Raw genomic sequence first — 7256 nt, 5'->3', positions numbered from 1 at the left:
GGAGTGGGCTGCCATTTCCTTCTCCAATGCATGAAAGTGAAAAGTGAAAGTGAAGTCGCTCAGTCGTGCCCGACTCTTAGCGACCCCGTGGACTGCTGCCCACCAGGCTCCTCCATCCATGGGATTTTCCAGGCAAGAGTACTGGAGTGGGGTGCCATTGCCTTCTCAATCACAATTCAGTATCTGCCTACTCAGCAGCATCTCTACGTTAACACGTCAAAAACACACACGTGACTCTGCACCCTACCCTTGGAAAGTTGCTTTTCCAACGCGCCCCGCCTCGTCAGCAATGGCATCCGGGGCTGAGGAACCTAGCCTCACGACTCAGGGCCTTGTCTCATTCCCACGCGTCGTGTCAGCAAATACCGTCAGCGCACCTTCAAGACACACACACGTCCCTCACCTCTCAAAAGTTCACTTTATGCCACTTTTATAAGAGGCCGACATTAGTATCTGTTTTCACCAACCAAAACAAATCCGAAGAGGATTTGCACTTCTCAAAGAAAGGGGGTGAGGAGAGGGTGACTGCTTCTTCACTTTCTGTCATCCCATCTGATGAAAGCTTTCATGAGAAAACTCTGTTTACTGAGGGCAGGAGAGATGGGTATTCCGAACATGCCAACTTCTCAGGAATTATGACCGCTAACAGCGTAGAGTCACCAGTGTTCTTTTTGTTACCATTACAACTGGGAATCACACAACTAACCTTTACTGAGCATTTAGTACGTGAGAGGCACTGCTCTGTCGCCATCTCTAGCTCAATGTCTCTTAAGATAGAACGCAATCACCACCAAGGCTGGAGCTTCAGTTACTGCCGCGCCCCCCACACCTATCAGCACCAGGCGTTTTACAGGCACTCCATGCGTGCTTTGCTGAATGAGGAACAATGGTTCCACAGCTCAGGAGGGAAACAGGAATTTAATAACTAGAACTGAGATAACTACCTAACCATTCTAAAGATACACAAGTTACAGTCCTGCTTCCCACTGAACAGAAAAATAAAATTTCACACAGAGTCAAACTTTAAAAGAAAAGCCATGTAACCTAATGCTGAATGTTATGTCATTAAGGTAAATAAAGAGAAAGAAGTTTTACCACCACAAGGGAATAGACAAAACTATCATCGCTGATAGACATCACCACCAACATCTACTTAGAAAACACAAGTTAAGCAACTAAAAAGCTAACAGTTTTCTATAAGACTGGTCAGCATAGTAACATAATAAAAAATATCAATGACTTTCCTATACCTCATGCTGAACAAACAGCAGCAATAATCAACTTGAACATAATGAAAGGAGATATAGTAACAATCAAGTTACTAGGAATCACTTTAATGAGAAATACAATAAAACTTTACCTATGGACATAATGGAAGAACCAAGGAAATTGACAGATAAACCCAACAGGAAAAGAGACAACAAACACAAACAAGCAATTCTTAGACAAAACAAACTGACCTATAAAATATGATGAAGTGTTCAACCGCACCAAGCAATCAAGGAAATCAAACACTGAGGTGGAAAATGAAGAATGCTGACAATATCCAGTGACCGTGGGAGTGCAGCGGAGGCAAATGCTCACTCACAACAGCCGGCAGGGATGTACATAGTCCAGCACACCCTGGACGGCCATTCACCAACATCGACCGAAACAGAGAATATGCACACCACCTGGTCCGTCAGCCCCACCTGCAGAACCTACCTCACTGCATAAATACACAGAGAACAGACATGTCCACTACAGCATAAGGAACTCCAAAGCTGGTCAAGGGAATATTTAAATAAAGCAAACTATACCCACTCAATGATTTGCACTTTCTGATCACTACAAAGACTTCTCAGAAGGCTCAGTGGTGAAGAATCCACCTGCCAATCCAGGAGAAACAGCAGATGCAGGTTCAATCCCCGCGTCAGGAAGGTCTCCTGGAGGAGGAAATGGCAACCCATGCTAGTATTCTTGCCTGGAAAATCCCACAGACACAGAAGCCTGGTGGGCTACAGTCTATGGGGTCTCAGAGGACTGGACACGACTGAGCGCCTGAGCACAATCACAAACAACACAACAATAAAACGATGTATCTGGACTTCCTATTTGTACTAAAAGAGAAAGCTCTCTAAGATCTCTGAGACACAGTTCCACAAGGAAAAGATACATTACAGAATACATGAGTCCTTGAATTTTTTAAGTGCATACAAATGTGCATAAGTTTGCTCAAACTCATGTCCATTCAGTCAGTGACGCCATCCAACCATCTCATCCTGTTGTCCCCTTCTCATCTTGCCCTCACTCTTTCCCAGCATCAGGGTCTATTCTAACGAGTCAGTTCTTCACACCAGGTGCCCAAAGTATCGGTGCTTCAGCTTCAGCATCAGCCCTTCCAATAAATATCCAGGTTTGATTTCCTTTAGGACTGACAGGCTTGATCTCTTTGAAGTCCAAGGGACTCTCAAGCATCTTCTCCAACACCACAGTTCAAAAGCATCAATTCTTCGGTGTTCAGTCTTCTTTATTGTTCAGCTCTCCCATCTGTACATATTGCTGGAAAAACCACAGCTTTGACTAGACAAACCTTTGTCAGCAAAGTGATGTCTCTGCGTTTTAACATGCTATCTAGGCCTGTCATAGCTTTTCCTCCAAGGCACAACTGTCTTTTAATTTCATGGCCACAGTCACCGTCATCATTGATTTGGGAGCCCAGGAAAATGAAATCTGACACTGTTTCCACTTTTTTCCCCATCTATTTGCCATGAAATGCAATGACCAGATGCCATGATCTCCATTTTTTGAATGTTGAGCTTTAATTCAATTTTATAGATAATCAAGAAAAAGAAAGAAATCTAAAACAGTATTAAAAGATACTTCTCTTCTACTATATTGGAAAAATGTTTTAAATCCAATAATACCAAGAAGTGGCAAGAAACTATAGAAATAGAAACTTTCTATTTCACCCAGTAAAGTGACCTGTGTACATAGCTTAAAAGGCACTGGCATGGTTTTTACTCATGATTAAGAGTAAGAAATGTTATTTTAAATTATGACCAAGCATATACACAAAACACTACAAAGAAGTAAAACTGTCTTTCAAAGAGGACAATTTTTTTAGAAAAACAAAATAGATTTTTACACCACTCAAAGACACCAACCAATTAACTGCTAAAGTCTTAGTAAGAAGGAAAAGTAACCCAGAAGGAAAATCTGAGCTATAGAGGGAAAGGTAAGGAGAGAAAAAGAGGGAACATCTCACTATTTCTAAACAAACACTGACTGAGTTAAAGCAAACTAATATTAACGTCTGATCTACAGTTACATCCTAAAAGTGGATGCTGTTAAAGCGCTGCATGTAATATGCCAGAAAATTTGGAAAAGTCAGCACTGCCCACAGGACTGGGAAAGGTCAGTTTTCATTCCAATTCCAAAGAAGGACAATGCCAAACAATGTTCAAACTATTGTACAATTGAGCTCACTGCAAATGCTAGCAAGGTTATGTTCAAAATCCTTCAAGTTAGGCTTCAACAGTATGTAAACGGAGACCTTCCAGATGTACAAGCTGGATTGAGAAATATATTTTAGAAATGTAAGAAATGTATTTTAAATTGTGACCAAACACATACACAAAACATTACACAGAAGTAAAACTATCTTTCAAAGATTCATGTTGAGGTTTGACAGAAAACAGCAAAATTCTGTAAAGCAATTATCCTTCAATAAAAAATAAATTTAAAACAAAGGACAATTTTTTAGAAAAACAAACAGATATTTATACCACCTAAAGACACCAACCAATTAATCTCTAAAGTTTCAGGAAGAAGAAAAATTGTCCCAGAAGGAAAATCTGAGATGTAAGAGGGAATGGTAAGGGAGAGAAAAGGCAAAGGAACCAGAGATCAAATTGCCAACATCCACTGGATCATAGAAACAAGCAAGGGAACTCCAAAAAAAACCTCTACTTCTGCTTCATTGACTACGCTAAAGCGGTTGACTGTGTGGATCACGACAAACTAGAAAACTCTTAAAGAGATGGGAATAGCAGACCACCTTACCTGCTTTCTGAGAAACCTGTATGAGAGTCAAGAAGCAATTGTTAACTGGACATGGAACAATGGATTGGTTCAAAACTGGGAAAGGACTGTGTCAAGGCTTCATCTTGAGCATGAAGCCGAAGCTCCAATCCTCTGGCCACCTGATGCGAAGAACTGACTCACTGGAAAACACCCTGATGCTAGGAAAGATCGAAGGCAGGAGGAGAAGGCGACGACAGAGGATGAGATGGTTGGATGGCATCACCAACTCAAAGGACGTGAGTTTGAGCAAGCTCCAGGATTGGTGATGGACAGGGAGGCCTGGTGTGCTTCGGTCCATGGGGTAGCAAAGAGTCAGACACAACTGAGAGACTGAACTGATGTCATGGCTGTATATTGTCACCCTGCTTATTTAACTTATATGCAGAGTACATCATTCAAAATGCTGGGCTGGATGAAGTACAAGCTGGAATCAAGATTGCCAGGAGAAATATTAATAACCTCAGATATGCAGTTATCATGACCCCGTGGACTTGTGGCCTGCCAGTCTCCTCTGGCCGTGGGATTTCCCAGGCAAGAATACTGGAGTGGGTTGCCATTTCCTTCTCCAAAGCATATGGAGAGACACACACATGTGGTTTTTTAAAACTTTAAAAGAGAACTGAGAAAATATTAAAAACAAACTTCAGAATGATTACTCTGTAGGAGAACAAGGGGTGTGATCAGGGAGAGGCTTTTAGGGAACTTCAGAGAATACTGGGGAATATTCTTTTCCCCAATCTGTAAGATAGGTATAGAAATATTTGTTATTCTTTAAACTACATTAATTATAAATAAAATTACATGTAGAAGAATATGAAATTTCACAACTTAAAAAGCTAATTTGGAATCTCCCTCCACTCTGAATATTGTAGATTCCTCCAATCCTTAATTACAGACTTCTAAAATATCCTTGACTATAAATCTCTTCTTCCCTCAAGGCCTATTCAACTTAGTACCATTAATTATGTCCTACTTGACATCTCTTTTACACGTGTCATTCTTTATTATTAAACTGCAATTTGTTAATTAACTCGTTGTTTTTTTTCTTTCTTTTGACTTTTTGTTTTGTACCTAGACTGTACACTCTGTAAGGCAGACATGGTTCTTTGGGGCTTCCTGCCCTGTCCAGAACCTACCAGAACCTTTCTTTGTTCAAAGAAGATATCCAGATGTTTATTCATTTCTGTATCCAATTCTAGATTTACATCTGTATATACCCGGGTTATCTAGTCCTCAGTCTCAAGTTCCTTAACCAGTTAATGTGAAACAGTAATTATGAACCACACAAACCAATTAAGAAATTCAAGTTCCAGTATTTTCTTCACTCTGAAGTAAATATTTTCTTTGGTGTGTTAAGTAAGTCAGAAGTCCTGGGGGATTTTCAGGGATTGCATCTTTAATTTTCTGTGCTCTTTCTCAACTTCGATGAAATAATACAAACTCTATTTCCTTTAAAAACCTACAAGATATCAAAAAAAAAATTAAATGCATAAAAGTTATTCAGTTTTCTCCCGCTTCAAAGAAATCCCCTGGGACTTCTCTGGCAGTCCAGTGGCTGAGACTTAGAAGGCACAGATTCAGTCTCTGGTCAGGTAACCAAGATCTGTACGCCATGCAGAAGACAGGTGGGAAGGAAAGAGAGGAAGAGAAGACAGAAAAAAGAACCTCTCCTGACTTCTTCCGGCCTTCAAGGCCCAGTTTCTGGACAGAACCCACACCGTGCCTACCTCCCATCCGCCCCTCTAACAGGACCCTCACACCACCCACCAAACTGCTCTCCAAGGCCATTTTTTGAGCAGTTTCTAAACTCCAACCGCATGTTCACATTAGTCACATACCAAAGTATTTACTGATCATTTGAAATCTTAAAACCTGTTTCAAAACGGAGGGGCAGGGAGCAGAGGGGAGAGGAACAACAGCCCAGAGGAAACACGACTGACTGACCACAAGGCAATGACAAACAACAGCAAGGCAATGGGAGCATGGGTCTGGCAGGAAAATATGTCTACTTATACATGTGTTTAAAATTGTAAAGGTTTTAGAAACACTTGTTTACTACTTGATAATAACTATGACTAAAAGCATATCTAAAGTAGTATCATAAAATCTCAACATTTGCAGGATATGTTCAACTTGCTCCCCAATGAATGAATTCCTCCTACAACATCCCAGACAAGACATCCGGTCTCTACCTCAATCAACACAGAGCCTACAACAATACCGTGCAGACGGAGATGCAAGTCTGAACAGAGACATCCATCAGACTGAAGGGGTGTGCGCACGAGGAAGCAAAGCACCATGAGAGCAACTAGCCCACCTGAGAGACCAGAGGCCGCTTCATGATTAGCGAAGACCTCACGAAGAAGGGCGGGCAAGACTTCAGACAGGCAGTGGAAAGGGGAGAAAGCAGAGAGGGGAGGGGAGGAGTGCAGGCCACAGGCACAGCTGGAGGGGGCGCAAGAAGAGAGCAAACAAAGGCTGACGGGCAAGATGGACCCAGGACATGGAGAGGGCTTGAGTGCCAAGCTGGGAAATCTGAGCAAACGGCAGCAGAGAGGCTCAGAGAGTTCTACAGCAAGTAAGGGTCAGAACCAACTATACCTAAGGGGGAAAAACCCCTAAGTTTAATAACCCAGATGAGAGGATGAGACCTGGAAGAGCTGCTCGTCGGACCCCCTGCTCTGTGGTAAAGCACCTCGAGTTCTGGAGTTTTAATTCAAAGCCAAAATATGATCATTCATTTCTTCAACAAATATTTGAGAGCCAGCTCTGTGCTGGACACTCACTGCTCAGGGCATGCCAATACTTCTGTCTAGTGATTCTGGTTCTCAACTAGGGGAAGGGACAGCTTTTGCCCCTCCCACGCCCAGGCCTGCTATCCATGTCTGAAGACTTGGAGGGGGTGGGCTCCGGGGTGCTAACACCCTTCAGGGCACACCAGCCCCCAGTGCACACACACCCCTCAGTGCACACACAGCCTCCAGTGCGCACACACCCCTCGGTGCACACACAGCCCCCAGTGCACACACACCCCTCAGTGCACACACACCCCTCAGCGTGCACACAGCCCCCAGCGCACACACACCCCTCAGCGCGCACACACCCCTCAGTGAGCACACATCCCCTAGTGCACACACAACCCCCAGTGCAAACACACCCCTCAGTGCGCACACATCCCTCAATGCACACAC

The sequence above is a fragment of the Bison bison genome, unplaced genomic scaffold (genome assembly GCF_000754665.1).
Source record: "Bison bison bison isolate TAMUID 2011002044 unplaced genomic scaffold, Bison_UMD1.0 scf7180017864379, whole genome shotgun sequence".
In the NCBI taxonomy this organism is placed as follows: Eukaryota; Metazoa; Chordata; class Mammalia; order Artiodactyla; family Bovidae; genus Bison; species Bison bison.
The sequence above is the reverse complement of the archived record's forward strand: the minus strand, read 5'-3'. Positions refer to the sequence as shown.